Genomic DNA, 16,225 nt, shown 5'->3' on the forward strand with positions numbered 1-16,225 from the left:
TTATCGAAGTCATAGTTGAAAGAAACACGACTCGAAATACAAAGAAAATACTTTCTGTGAACAATGAGCAGATAGCGAAGTTGTTACAACTTCGCTTGAAGCTTAACTTCGCTTGAAGCTTAACTCCGCTTAAAGCCTAACTTAACTTCGCTTGTAGCTTAACTTCGCTTAACACTTAACCTCGCTGCTTCCTAACTTTGCCTCTGATTAACTTCGCCTTCACAGTAACTTCACTTAAACCTTATAAGTTCGCTTAAACCATATGTAAGTTGATGGCAACTTCGCCTGATGAACACAAGGTTTTGCAGGTAATTGGATGAATTGCGAGGTATGCGAAGGTGTTTTGGGGTATATTTGATGGTGGGAGATGGGCAAGACACAAAAACTAGGTATTTCAACGTAAACTCGTTCCGCGAATAGTCGAACGGAACGATCTTAACACCCGTGTGATAATCCCGAACCACACAATCACGAGCAAACGCTCTGATACCAATTGTAGGTTCCCAGCCGGATCACACAGGAATATCTCGTAACACGAGGGTGCGGAATCCCCACGTAATATGATACGAGCGTAAGATAGATAATACGTTGAACTGATAAACAAACACACGCCACAATAGTAATAAACTCAATTGTATTGCAACACTTCAACACGTGATATCAATAATCACTAACACACGTTCGGAAAAACTCTTAACCACGATAAGCCGAAGTGGAGGTTTAAATAGACCTCGACAACTTTGCCTAATACACTAGGCGAAGTTGTCATAACTTCGCTTATCCTCCAAGTTCGCCTACATCCCAGGCGAACTTATACAAAACCATATTTAAAACCAAACAAAACAATCTAAAACGATTACAGACACATACAAAACACAAGATACTGAACTACTGACATTATGCACCAACAGCGCAAGCTGTTCCGCAACAACCTACCCCTCAGGCTCAACCTGATGTTCCTAATATCCATGCTTGCTACCATTGTAAGGACCCAAATCATCTCCATAATGCGTGCCCTCAACTTACCCAAGCTCATTAAGCCCAATATGTGACTACATCATACTACTTGACCCATGCTTACCAGGCTCAAACACCTCAAGCTCCTCCCATCAGTCAAGGTAAACCTTACTTAACCGAACACTACCAAACCCCGCAACCACAAACTCACATTTACCCGACATATTTCCACCAAACAATCTTCTTGCAAACTATTCAAGCTCACGTTATTCAAGTTATCCCAAATCAATCTACCTCAACTGCTCCTACTCCTGTAACTCCTCATGGTGCCTCAAGTCGAGTCAAATAAGCTACTCAACGATCATGAAGACCTTTTTCGTTCCCTTCATCTATCTTACCTTATTTTGTCTTTTTCTTAGTCACATATTGTAACGCCTCTTTACGGACTTGGATTATTTCCGTATTTGGACTATTTATCTTCTATCTAGTAAATAAAGTTTCTTTGGATTAAATATATTGTTTATTGAAGCCTACTTCTATCTTATTTATTTACCTTCATTAACTTTAACTACTTATAAGCTACCCTCCTTAAATTTTAAATACATATATCTTTGCGATGTCTTAGACATTTCTTTATTTAAATCCACTACAACTTTTGAAATTGTTTTATGCATTGTTGATTTTCTAGTGTTATAAATTAAAACTCCTTAAAACTTTTGTTTCCTCAAAGTCATGTTTTTAATCAAACGTTTTGTAAATCCACACGATGGAACGAATCATGTGGACCATCCGACGATGAAAATAGTTATGGCCTGGAACATAATTATCGAAGTCCTCGCATGGAAATCATGAAGCGTAAAGTTGTGTGTCATAATATAGAATTGAAAGTAGTTTGGATAACTATACAAATGTAGAAATGATAAGGACATGGTGGATACGCCACTGGAACATCCTATATATAAGTGTCCCTATCGGATTTGCATTTGGAGAGTTGTTTTAACTATTCAAAGTTCTGTGCTATGATAAATTTGGAAGTTTTAATTTAAAAATTTTCTTTTCCTCAAACTATATTGGTTTTGTTATAATCTCCTTTAATTTCGGGATGAAATTCTGTTAGTGCACGGTTATGCGTCTAGAGTCTTTGTATTTATCGTTAATGTTTTATTTATCAATTAATGTAATATTTAATGTTTATTATTAACTAGTTCGTTAAGGTTAAGTCTAGTTCGCTAGGGATGTTAGCGAACTAAGACTAGTTCGCTAAAGTTAAGTCTAGTTCGCTAGGGATGTTAGCGAACTAAGACATTATAATGTATTCCCTCCTGATTCGTTAGGGGATGTTAACGAATTAGGGGGTGGTTCGCTATGTTAAATTATGTAACGAAGGGGAAGCTGGTTCGCTAGGGGATGTTAGCGAACCAGGTCGCCTTCTATATATAGTGAACTACTATTCACTTTAATGTAAGTTTTTGGAGAAAAGTTTTCAAAAGGAATTTTGAGTAATTGCTCTCTCTTAAGCTTCACCTTAACATTATTCGTTTAATCTATTGATAATATTTACACATACATAACATTAAATCAAGGTTAATTATGAGCTAGATCTTTAATAGTGGTAATAGGATATTCACAGATCTGAGATCTGTTTATTGTTATCGACTGTTAATCCGGGATCAAACAAGTGGTATCAGGGCTGTTGGTGCTCGTTTTACACTTGATTTGGTGTTTTAATTATTTCGTTTTTGTTAGTTTTCGGTTTTTTTGGTTTTGAATCATTTTGTATTTGATTTGGTTGAATTATGGACGAATTAGATTGAATTCGTGTTGATTAAGGTATTGTAGAGGTTCGGTTAAGAGGAATTGAGGTTTAGATTGGATTTGTGTGTTTTGGATTTGGATTCGGTTTAAGTCCGAAACAGGGGTGTGTTTTTGGTTAAATTGGATTGGTTATTGACGTTAATCGATTACGAGATAATGTGTATTGGATTCGGAATTTGATTACGAGGATTTTGATTGGTTATTTGTGCATTTTGGTTGAGAAACGAAGTAGTATTACAGATTTGGTATTGTTGGGTTTCTAGGTTTGATCTTCAAAATTTGTGGAAAACTTGTTTGAAGATTTGAAGATTTGAAGATGAACGTAATTCGCTATCATCTTTCTGGTGATTCGCTATATGTTTCTTGTGATTCGTTATCAACAGTGTTACTTCGCTACCTAGTTCGTTAACCAATTCGTGTGAGTTATTGATTCGTGTAATCTAGTTCGCTATCTAGATTAACCGATTCGTGTGACACGTGTTCTTCTTGGGATTTGTGTCATAACAACCTTTGCCACGTGGCATAAGGTGTCATAGTTTGTTACAAATGGTTGTAACAACCTGATTCGCTATAGTGTGATTCGCTAATCAACTGTAGCTGATTCGCTAAGCATTCCTTAGTGATTCGCTAAGTTTAATTTGGTCAATTCGTTAAGTTGACTTGGTCAAATTCATTAAGTTAATTCGTTAAGTTGACTTGGTCAATTCATTAAGTCAATTCGTTAAGTTGATTTGTGATTAGCTAAACTAATCCTTTGTGATTCATTTGGTCAATTCGTTAAGTTGACTTGGTCAATTCGTTTGGTCAATTCGTTAAGTTAACTTGTGATTCGCTAAACCTTCATCTCATTCGTTATCTGTTTCGCCATTTGGGTGATTCGTTAACCTTATTTGTGTTTCGTTAAGTTGACTCGTTAAGTTGACTTTTGATTCGTTAAAATACTCACCTCATTCGTTAAGGTACTTCGTTGCTGATCAGTCTTAACTTCGTTAAGGATTGATTCGCTATAACTATTCACAGTTCGCTACAACTGTTCATAGTTCGCTATAACTGTTCACTGATTCGTTAAGCTATTTCATTATTTGATTCGTTAAACACTTAAATTTTTCAAAAATGGCTGGTATGTATGCATTAGCGTCTCAAAACATGTTGATGCAACAGATGTTGCAACTTGATACCGAGATAGGTTCACATTCTAAATGTCCAAAATTGATGAAGTTCAGTGACTTTGCCAAGTGGGAACCTCGGTTTCGTGCACATTTGGGATCTGTTCATCCTGACTGCTCATATTGTCTTGATGAAGTTTATGTTGCACCAATGATTGGTGATGATACTATTGGATATACTCCTAAAGCTGTTTCTCAATACTCACAAGAAGAGAAGAAAGCTTTAGAAATCGAGATAAAAGCATATTCTACTTTGACTATGGCATTACCAGAAAATATCTTTCATCAAGTTGGTAGTATCAAGAGATGTGCATCTTTATTTCAACATCTGCGTATGAGAAGCATGGGAAACACAGCTGAGAGTAAGAAAGTGATGCTCAAGTTTCAGTTTCAAAACTTTAATTTATTGAAAGGAGAAACAGTTGAAGAGATGACTACAAGATTTAGTCATTTAATTGCTGAAATGGAAAAGATGAAAATGGAAATTTCTGAAAGAGATAAAATTGACACTATTAAAAGTGTGCTTCCAAGTTCCTACTCAACATTTCTAATGGTTTTGAAAGAGAATGATTATTTTCTGAATGAAGACTTGACGGCACTTGAATTTTTACAAAAGATTGAAGCTAGAGAATATTATCTTAAGTGTCAAAAATCCTCCAAAGAAAATCAAGATCCAGCTTTCTATGGTGGAAGTATGCCTCTTAGTTCAACAATCTCTCCAATCACTGCTTTTCTTACTCATGCGGCAAGTGAAAAAGAATCAACTATGTTTAATGATCCAAAAGTTTATTTTTTACTCTGCTGGTAATTCGGGAGGTTCTGAAAATTCAACTAATAATAATCCATTTGCTACACCACCTAGTGTTAATATGAAGGAAGCTGAGCAAAACTTTGCTTTTCTGACGGCTTTTATGTCTTCATATGAAAACTTAGTGAGTAGTAAAATTGCCACAAGTGATTTAACAGATGAGGACTATGATCAGATAGATCCAGAAGATCTAGAAATCATGGATTTGAAATGAAACATGGCTATGAACGTTCGTAAAGTTAAAAGATTCATGCAGAGAACTGGAAAAGATCTTCCAGCTTTAAACAAGAAGTTGGGTTTTGACAAATTAAAAGTAATGTGTTATAATTGTCAAGAATTTGGGCATTTCGCGAAGGAATGTGACAAACCAAGGAAAGAATACACTGGACCTCGTGGTCAAAGTCAAAATGCTTCTACACCACGAGGAAGTGATGCTGAAAAGAAACCATCTTCTTCTACAACACAAGCAATGTTAGCAGATGGAACTGATTGGTCACGACGGTTAATACGCAATGATGTTCAAGCAAATTTGACTATGTTTGGGTTACATAAAGATTGTCAAAATGCTACTGGTAGTGAGATGTCTTCCGATAATGATTCTGGATCTGATTCTGACGACTCTTGCGACAACCCTTCTGAATCAATGTTTGCTTGCATGGCCAAGATCAATGAGGTTAGTAATTCTATTTCTACTACTTCATTTGTTAAAGCATCATGTGTTGACTGTGAATCTAACAAATCTAAGTTAGAAGCATTGAAAAATCAAAATGATAATCTTATAAGAGAAATTGCTTCTCTTAAGGATACTTATCGACAATCTCTTGAATCTCAAAGGAGATCTCGAGAAAAGATTGAAGCATTGTCGACAAGTAACCACGATCTCAAAGCCGAGTTATCTGTGAAAATGACCATTAATGACCAAAAGTTTCAGGAAATTTTGAAACATTGTTCTAAGATAACTGAGCTTGAGAATGAGGTTCTTGAATTGAAGAACAAATTGGGAAAATTTAGGAATTTATCTTTTCTGTTGAATGAAATTATTGAAGTATCTGGAAAACAAAAAGATTCTAAGAAGGGTATTGGTTTTGTTGAAATTCCACCACCTTTTCATAATGATTATAAAATTAATCATTTTGCAAGAAAAGAAGAGGTTTGATTAAAAAAGAATCTGTGATTTCTGAAAAACCTAAATTGGTTAAACCTGAAATTGTCAAACCCCAAGTTGCTCCTCAAAAACCTCATGTGGAAAGTAAAAAGGTCTTTGTTGAAAATTTTGATAAAGTGATTATTGAAGATGTGTTTGAACCTGAGATAATACACAAGAATAAGAACATTCCTAGTTCTAATCATATTCTTTGCGAACCTCAAGAGTTTGACGAAGCTGTGTATGGTTCATTCAAATCTCAAATGAACAAGGAAGAAACTGTGAAAACCAAACCAGTGAGGACAAAGAAGTCAGTTAAACCAAAGATTTCTGACGAGGACTTAATGCGTTTCATTAATCCTCCGAGTTCTAAGTCTTCTTCGGCTAGAGTTTTTAAGTTAATGGGAATGGATACGATGTTCACTGAAAAAGATATTCCAATAAGTATTATCAAACCTGAACTTATTGAGAGTGTTTTTGTCAATGAAACTTCAAAAATTCAAGAACTTGAACGTGTGTATGCTCAAACAAAAACATCAGTTCAATCTGATCCATTGACTAAGGCAAAACAATTTTTAAAACAAGCTAAGAAGATTAACTTTGTGAAGTCAACTGGGACAGATACACTAAAAAGCTTTTCGAACTGTTCTAATTTAAATTTTTATTTAAAGAAGAAATCTGAATTATCTGATGAGTTTGCCAAGAGCATGACTAAAAATGTGAGTCATCATCAACCATCTGCATCATTTATTCCAATTACTTCTAAAAATCATCATGTAGACATGCGAACTTGTTTTTTATGTGGTCAACAAGGTCATGTTGTGAGGAATTGTAGTCAGCAGAACTATCAGAATCTTCATCCTTTTATCAAGGACAAATCTAAGCCAATTCAATTGGTCAAGGAGATCCTGAAACGACCTGTGTCGTATGCTGATGATACTCATATTTTGTTGTCTGATGTGAATCCTCGGAAGGTTCTTCATGTCAATGAGACACACGGTCAAGTGAAACCAAAATTCATTCCAACTGAACCTATATGTCAAAACAAGAATTCAAACATTGTTCAGGCAGCTTACTTAAGACGAAAGTCTAGGAAGCCGGTAACTTATTCACAAGTGGCTGAACAACAGTTGAAATCTGTTAAAGTTAATGATCAAAGAGAAAACCAAAAGGTGCCCAAGACTGAGGCATGGGCTGCCTTTTTGAACTAATCACTTTTGTTTGTGTGTAGGGTTCATCCAAGACCATTTCTGGTGAAAACTGGATCATGGATAGCGGATCTTCTCGTCATATCACTGGGAATCTCGACCTATTAACCAACGTAAGAAATATTCAAGGGGGTTATGGTAGCGTTTGCTGGGAATTCTGGGGGCATGATCACACAAGAGGGTGAAGTTTCAAATGGTCACATTACGTTTGAGAAAGTGAATTATTGCGACAAGGTTGATCATAATTTATTGAGTGTATCGCAGATTTGTGATAAAAAATACACTACGATATTTACTGACAAAGAATGTCTTATCTTGAAACCGGGTTATGTTATCCCCGAGGACATGGTTGTCATGCGATCACCACGATCAAATGATATGTATGTCTTAAATATGAGATCTAAGGTATCCACATCGATCGAAACATGTTTTGTCTCAAAAGCAACCGAGAAAGACTCGATTCTATGGCATCGTAGAATGGGTCACATACATGTCAGAAAAATGAATTATTTAATGGCAAATGACTTAGTTGAGGGTGTCTCGTTAAGGAATTTTAAGTTATCTGATCACTGTGTTGCATGCAAAAAGGGCAAGCAGAAGAAGAAGACACATCCCTCTAAGTTATTGAATTCCATTGATACTCCTCTTGAACGACTTCATATGGATTTGTTTGGTCCAGTGAATCGTGCGAGTATTTCTGGAGACTGGTATTGTCTTGTCGGGACAGATGATTATTCAAGATATTCATGGGTGTTATTTATGAGTTCAAAAGATCAAACACCGGTTTTGGTACAAAATCTTATTACTAAGATCGAATCACTGTATAAACAAAAGGTGAGGAGAATCCGTAGTGATAATGGTACTGAATTTAAAAACATTATATTGGATTTCTTTTGTATTCAAAAGGGAATTCACCGAGAATATAGTGCATCTTATGTACCTCAACAAAATGGTGTTGCTGAAAGGAAAAATAGAACTCTGATTGAAGCTGCACGCACAATGCTCGCTGATTCAAAGCTTCCTGTCCAATTTTGGAATGAGGCAGTGAATACAGCTTGTTATACGCTTAATCGAGTTCTAACAGTGAAACGACTCAAGAAGACAAGCTACGAGATCTTAAATAATAGAAAACCTAATTTAAAGTACCTGGAACCATTTGGGTGTCCGTGTACAATGTTGAAGAAGGATTCGGGTAAATTTGAAGAAAAAACTATCGAAGGGTATTTCTTGGGATATGCATCTCCAAAGAAAAGGGTTTTTAATTTCACATCTGGTTGTGTTGAAGAATGGTACCATGTGGACTGTCAAAAGTACACAACTCCTCCTCAAGGGAAAGGTCCAGACTGGATGTTTGACTACAATAGTTTATTTAATTCTTTTACTCCTTCGACTGAACACATCGATGAAGATCTGGTTCGAGCATACTTTGAAGATCATTTGACCATTCCAAGATCTTCAAGTTCTAATGAAGTTGAAGCTCAACCAGATGCTCCAACTGAAGAATCTCAAGTTGTTTCTCCAGTTGCTATTGATAATGTTTCTACTTCTTCTGATGATGATCAAATTGAAATTCAAGTTATTGATCTTGACAGTGATAATGTTTCATCTCCTGAGTTGGGTGAACATTACACTAACTTATTTGATAATGTTGTTGTTCCTGAGAATCCCACACTTCGGATTCATGGATATCATCCACAGGAAAATATCATTGGAGAACTTGATGTGGGCGTACGTACACGTCATCAAGTTGCTTCGTCAAGTGATAATAACATATTGTGTGCTTACACTAACTTACATTCTTCGGGAATTGTGAATATTGCTAAATTCAATTGCTTTCTATCTCAAGTTGAGCCAACGACAGCTCATAAGGCACTTGAAGATCCTTCTTGGGTAGAAGCTATGCAAGATGAATTACAGCAGTTTGCACGTTTGGGTGTTTGGGATTTAATAGACAAACTTGCTAGAGTCAAGAAAGCCATTCCGACTAAGTGGGTATTTAAGTGTAAGAAGGATGATCAAGGGGTGATTGTCAGAAACAAAGCACGTCTAGTGGTGCAAGGTTTTCATCAGCAAGAGGGTATTGATTACACAGAGGTATATGCTCCAGTTGCAAGATTAGAGTCGATTCGAATCTTCTTGGCTTATGCAGCTTATAAGAATATCAAGGTCTATCAAATGGATGTTAAAAGTGCTTTTCTCAATGGTGAATTACACGAGGAAGTGTTTGTCCAACAACCACCTGGTTTTGAAGATCTTGATTATCCAGACCGTGTTTACCGATTAAACAAGGCCCTGTATGGTCTACATCAAGCCCCGAGAGCTTGGTATGGCACGCTCGCCGACCATCTGACTGATAATGGCTTCAAACGAGGAACTGTTGACTGCACTTTATTTCATAAAACTGTTGATGACGATCTTCTTCTAGTCCAGATTTATGTTGACGATATTATTTTTGGATCTACAAACGACACATTGTGTAAGGAGTTCGAGAAGTCCATGCAAACAAAGTTCGAGATGAGCTCGATGGGAGAGATGAATTTCTTTTTAGGGTTGCAGGTTCACCAGTCTGCTCATGGAATTTTTATTCACTAGACTAAATATGTGAACGACGTCTTGAGCCGATTCAAGATTTCTGCCGGAAAAATCCCTTCAACTCCTCTTCCAGTAGGGCACAATTTATCACCGGATGAATTGGAGGATTTCGTTGATCCTACCCTCTATCGTGCCATGATTGGTTCTTTAATGTATTTAACGGCTTCTCGCCCTGATATTATGTTTGCTGTTTGTCTTTGTGCTAGGTATCAAGCAAGTCCACGAGTGACTCACCTAGCTGAAGTTAAGAGAATTCTTCAGTATTTGAGGGGAAATCCAGACATCGGGTTGTGGTACCCCAAGGATGATACTTTCGTTCTTACTGCCTACTCAGACTCAGATTATGGAGGATGCAAGATCAACTTCAAATCAACGACTGCAGGATGTCAATTTTTAGGAAACCGGCTTGTTTCCTGGCAGTGTAAGAAGCAGAAAACGGTCTCCACTTCAACCGCCGAAGCTGAGTATGTTGCAGCCTCGAGTTGCTGTTCCCAGGTTTTGTGGATACAACAACATCTTCGCGACTACGGTTTGAAGTTTCTTACTACTCCTATTTTGATTGATAATTCTGCTGCTATTAGTATCACCAAGAATCCCGTACAACATTCTAAAACGAAACATATCGAAATTCGATATCATTTTATACGGGATTTCTATGAAAAGAAATTAATCGATCTTGAGAAAGTACATACTGATTTTCAGAAAGCCGATCTGTTTACTAAAGCTTTTGACAAAACGCGTTTTAAATTTTTGCTTGATTTAAACGGATTGAAGACCCTCGCTGATATCCTTAAACAAGGATGACTATCTTTATTTTCTGTCATCTCTTTCTTTTAAAATTTTATTTTGGTTTTAGGGGGTGAAAATCTAGAAAATACAAAAAGAGTGTGTTTTCGTTTGTATAGATAAAATCCAAAAATATTAAAAAAAATTTCAAAATTCAAAAAGAGTGTGTTTTCGTTTGTATAGATAAAAACCAAAAACATTTTAAAGTTTTGAAAAACCAAAAAGAATGTGATTTAAAGTTTGTACAGAAAAATCCGAAAATCCAAAAAGATTGTGAAGTTTATTTTGTTTATAAGAAAATTGAAAAAGAAAAAAATATTGTGTTTTTAAAGTTTGTACAGAGAAAAACCAAAAAGATTTTTGCAGACGTTTTTAGATTATTTTCTCGCTGAAAATTACGTCGGTTATTTAAGTTTGTGAAGCATGCTTGCATGTCTTGGTCCTATGATTCACTTGTGAATTGATGGTTAGTCATTTATTTATAAACTTAAGTTAACTGGGGCGATTAAATATATCTTTTCTTTATTTTATGCTCCTCAAAATTTTGAGTTTTTTGAAGCAAAAAGAGAACATGATAGTACATTGATTACCTTGACCTCAAATTCAGCAAAAAGTAAGCTTAAAAGACTGTGTGCTTAATTGCATTGGTGCATTGGTAGGTCTTAAAACAACCCAGTAGAGTAAAGTATATGATATAAACATAAAGAAACGCCAAATTGAAAGTGGTGTTAGTCTCTAGCAAAAGTCTTAGTGAGGATGGCAGAAATGTAATAACCAGTCACACTCAAGCCTTATATTTGTTGATCACCCAAAAATAAAATAAAGCAAATAACAAGCGTTAAGATTCTGGACACTGTGAGTCTTTATGCGGCTTAACCATCTGGGTATTCATAAGCATGAATATTTCACTCGCCTTCTAGAGCAAACCCAAAGTCATTAAACTTGATCACCGCTGTACTTCGTACAATTTAAATTACTGACTTGATCAAAATCCGCTGTTAGTCATACAATTGTTCCTCCCTTGCGTGCGTCTTAATACCATTAAGAAACGGACCCCAGGGGATACAATGTATGTAAGCCGACAGATGGACTCGTGCATACTCACTCACAGTAAAGAAAACTTGATGCATTGCTCAAAATTTCAAAATTGGTATCAAAATTTTGATCAACAATATAATTGTTTAAGTCAAGTTGGGGTGATTTGGCAAAAATCAAATTAAGCTTGAACCGAGATTAGAGGCTGATAGTTTCTGATATTCTATGCTTTAATTGAACTATTTAATCATATCACAAAAATACTTGAATGTGTGTTATTAGATTTATGTGGATAACAATACCAATGACCGACTTATCGCCAGTCATAATATCGCTGAAATATAAAACTGTGATGGAAGGGCAATTTGGTCAATATGATTCTCTGCTCAAACTCATCAAAAATACAAAAATATGTACTGGTTTTGATAAAATTATTGAAAAACACAAAAAGATTGTCTATTATTATTATTATTATTTTTTGGCAATACATTCTTTTAATTTTTGCAAAATACCAAAAATATTTTCGTCTTCTTTGTACAAAATACTTAAATAATTTTAAGTTATGTTTCGGAAATCTGAAACATTCTTAACGTATTTGGTTGTCGGGATAAAAGGGTTTCTCGATAACCTAATTTATTTATTTATTTAATTCTTTAATTATTTCATTTAATTAATTCATTTAATTATTTAATTTAAAATTAAATAAAAGAGTTTATTTCGTTAAAATCCAATTCGTTATTTATGGATAACGAACTAGGTGATTCTTTAGCGAACTAGCTTCTGGTTCGCTAACCTAATTCGCTTCCGCACTCTGTAACGAATCATCCCTTCGTTATGTATATTTAACGAATCGCGTCACGAATCAAGACTTGATTCGCTACTTTATTTTAACGAATCAAGTAGCGATTCGCCAACATAAGGTAACGAATTGAGTTAGCGAATGGGCCAATTCGTTAACTTTAATTTAAACAAATCGTCTGATTCGTCCAAGCTGTACCTTGGGTTGCGTGCTAAGTTATATAAGACAAGAAAACGAACAGGCGTTCACTGTTCGCCTTCTTCCTTCATCTTTAAGAAACCCTGTTCAAATTTTCTCTGAAATCTCGACTTTCTTGTTTGGATATTTCAAAGATATATTTGGGTATCTAAGGTATAGTCGATCCTGGCGATATAATTTTCGTCAAAAATGGCTAAGAGTTGATAGTTAAATTATAAACTTTTAAGAGTTTAAGGGTTTCCGAAGTTTTGAAACCTATTTGTGTGTAATTTATGTTAATAACTATATGTTTTTGATGTCATTGTGATCGGAATCATATTCCGATACCCTTGGTGGGCTTCAATCATGTTTTGATTGTTGTTTGCCGGGTTAACTATTGTTTCATGTTATTGGTGTTTACTGTGGGTTCGTCTAACATATGTACTTAAAGATTTTGAGTCTTAATCTCATACATCTTCGATTATGTATGTAATTCCGAGTACAACGAGCTCATTATTGTGATGATTCAACGATAGTTATGGCCTAATCGTCCCCGGGTTCATATTGTTAAGTCAAAGAACAAGTCTTAATTATGACCATTCGTTAGTCTTAGCGAATTGGAACTGTTTCGTGTCCAATTCGTTAAGATTTTACACGAACTAGCTTAGCGAATAAGATGTTACATGAATCAGATTTGGATTCGCTTAAAATATAACGAACTAGTGTGTAGTTCGTCAAAATTAAATAGTGATTCGCTATGTTCAGTTCGTTAAGGTATTTATTTGATAGCGAATCGCCTGATTCGTTATCTCATTGTAACGAATCAGTGTGATTCCCAACGAATGACATTTATTAAATAAATTAATTTTAATATTAAATAAATTAATTTTAATATTCATTTAATTTAATTAAAGGATTTAAATCGTCTAATACGCGTAACTAGATTAATTACACATATCTTTTGATTATATATTGTGATATCTATTCTCATATTCGGTTTTATTTATACAGTAAAACATAGCTGATCAAGAACAACAAAATCAACCGCCACAGGAACAACCTCCACAAGGACAACCACAACAACAAGATCAACAAGCTGAAGTGATCTTATTGCCGTTCGATAAGAAGCACAACATTTGTGCTTATGTTGATCAAGATGTGACTGATTTGAGAACGTTTGGAGCTATGTTGACTTTCTTACGACGTTCAAAGATACACTATGCAATCACTGCTAAACCTAAAGTGTATCTTAGTATAATCAGGCAGTTTTGAACCACGGCGGAATATGTTGAGGAAGATAACTGGGTTCGAGCTACAATTAATCAGATTCCAATTACGATTGATGTTGAGGTCATTCGTCGGGTACTTCAATTTGACGATAATGATGATAACCCGAGTGAATTTGACAGGACATTGGTTAGGGGTTTATTCACACGCTTGAATTATGGAGGTGATATTCGTAAATCTATGTTGAACAAGAATGGGTTGTGTCCACCATACAAGTATCTACTACATGTTTTACTTCATTGTATGAGTGGACGTCGCGGTGGTTTTGATGAGTGTAGACTAAGTTTGCAATCGGCATTTGTTGCTCTAATCCTGAACAAGCCCTTCAACTACTCAGAACTCATCTTTGATCATCTGAAAGAGCAAGTTCAGCAAACTCTACCGTCAAAGAAGTTCTTGATGTACCCTCGCTTTTTACAGCTAATTATTCAGGATTTGATTATGAACTTGGCGATTGATCGATCGTTGGTGAACGATGTTCTTGATATGGAACATATGAAAGCTGAAACGGTGCATCGTATGTTAATCTATAGAAAAGAAAAGCCACAGGATAAATGGATGATTGGTCAATCAATCCGGATTACGTATGTCCTCCTAATGAGCGCTGGATCCACGATGATTCGTATTCCGAGCGTGAAGTGGGAGAAGGTGGGAACAATGATGGTGGAGATGATGATGGTGACAATGATGATAATGATGGTGATGGTGGAGCTGGTGAACGAGCTCTTAAAGAACAACATGATGCAGTCGATGCTGTTCTAGCTGCCACCATGAAAGCTCAGCTGGAAAGAAAAAGAAAGGGTAAAGATGTGGCTACTGGTGAACCATCAAAGAAACCCCGTGTGTCTGCTGGGGCTGGGGTAATCATTGGAACCCCACCACCACGTCAATCAACTACTCAAAGCTCGGCGGTGCCGCTAACTACTAGCACTCCGATGCTTAGCTTGATGACGACGATGGTGTCACATGAGAGGCTCGGTCTTATTCCTCAAATGGCGTTAACCGAGATACCAAGGCCTCCTGCTGTGTTGTCTACAGTATCGTCTACCACATCAATGAGACCTCCTCCTTCGCCAACAACTACTCTTCCTCCACCTCTGCCTAGTGATGTCTCTTTCATGAGAATTACTCGGCCTCAAGGACCTGTTCAACCTGTTCATCCATCTGTATACAACTTACCACCAGGTCGTCAAACTGAAATGCTGCTAAATCTGTTACATCTATATGAAAATCAAATGGAAGCTGACCGTCAAACTCAAGAACGACTCATAGAGAATCAACGACGAATGATGAGTTATATATCTTTATGTCAGAAGGAGACTAAATTGTTGCGTACGATTGTTGAGTCTCAGGGGGTGAAATTAAAGGAACAAGAAGAGTTGATTTTACAATTAACTTGTAAAGAAGATGCCCTCAAGAAACTTAAGAATAACGATGATGATCCTGACGAATCTGATGCAGGAGGTGAGCCTAAACAATCGCATGGTTTATCCTCTGGTGCAGATGTTAGTGGCGGTGATGATTCGAGCAAGCAGATAATTATTTATCAAGATCCAACAGCTGCCAAGCCAATTGAAATGATTGCAGCTAACACAGTGATTTTTGTTGATGGATCAGGGGTGGTTCGTAGTGTGGTAAACAGAGATGAGATAGAGGTTGGTGAGTTTGTGGTTAGATCCTTGACACGGGAGCAGATTTCGATTCTGCTTGGGCTGAATGACGATCAGTTGACTACTTTAGAGACTGAGCCGATGTCGAAGTGATTACTGAGGAAGAATTGGATGTTGATCCGTTGTGTATGGATACGGATTTTATTTATGAGGATGAAGAGATTGAGATGGAGGATGTGACAGCTGAAGAGTACCCGGACTTGTATCAACACGCAAACGTTGATCAAGGTGCTCCGGTATTTCATGAAGATGTAATTAAAGAGACTGAGGATGAACTGGAAAAGGTTGTGCAGCGAACAGTTCCTTCACTCAAATAAGTGACTGATGATGACGTAGAAAGATGGTTCAAACGTCATAAAGTGGGTAAAATTATCAGTGCTTATCGTAATGTAGATCAAGAAAGAAAAGATACTGCTGCTGCTTGGATTGAGACTAATCAGGTGACTACCTTCAAGACTGTTTCAAAGGTACACGGTGATATTGTTTCATGGGCTTATGACTCTGACCTTAAAGTATGTATAGTCAAGTGGGAAAAGGGTGTCCAGTATTACGAGAGGATAATGGATGTTTTAACTCTACCGTATTGGGATGTACGTACCCTCGCGAGACGTCCATTTATCAATCGTGGGGGTCACCGAACGGCTGAGTGGTTTCATCAACACTTACTGTTCGAGGTCAATCATGGCTTCAAATTCTTCAAGCCCCAGGTCCCAAGACGTAAGCGCATTGATGAGATTGATCCAAGGACTGGCTGGAAGAAACTTGTCTTGAAAGTGAAGCC

The sequence above is a fragment of the Bidens hawaiensis genome, unplaced genomic scaffold (genome assembly GCF_021521415.1).
Source record: "Bidens hawaiensis isolate Kalapana, Puna unplaced genomic scaffold, B.hawaiensis_p1.1 tig00031509_1, whole genome shotgun sequence".
NCBI lineage: Eukaryota > Viridiplantae > Streptophyta > Magnoliopsida > Asterales > Asteraceae > Bidens > Bidens hawaiensis.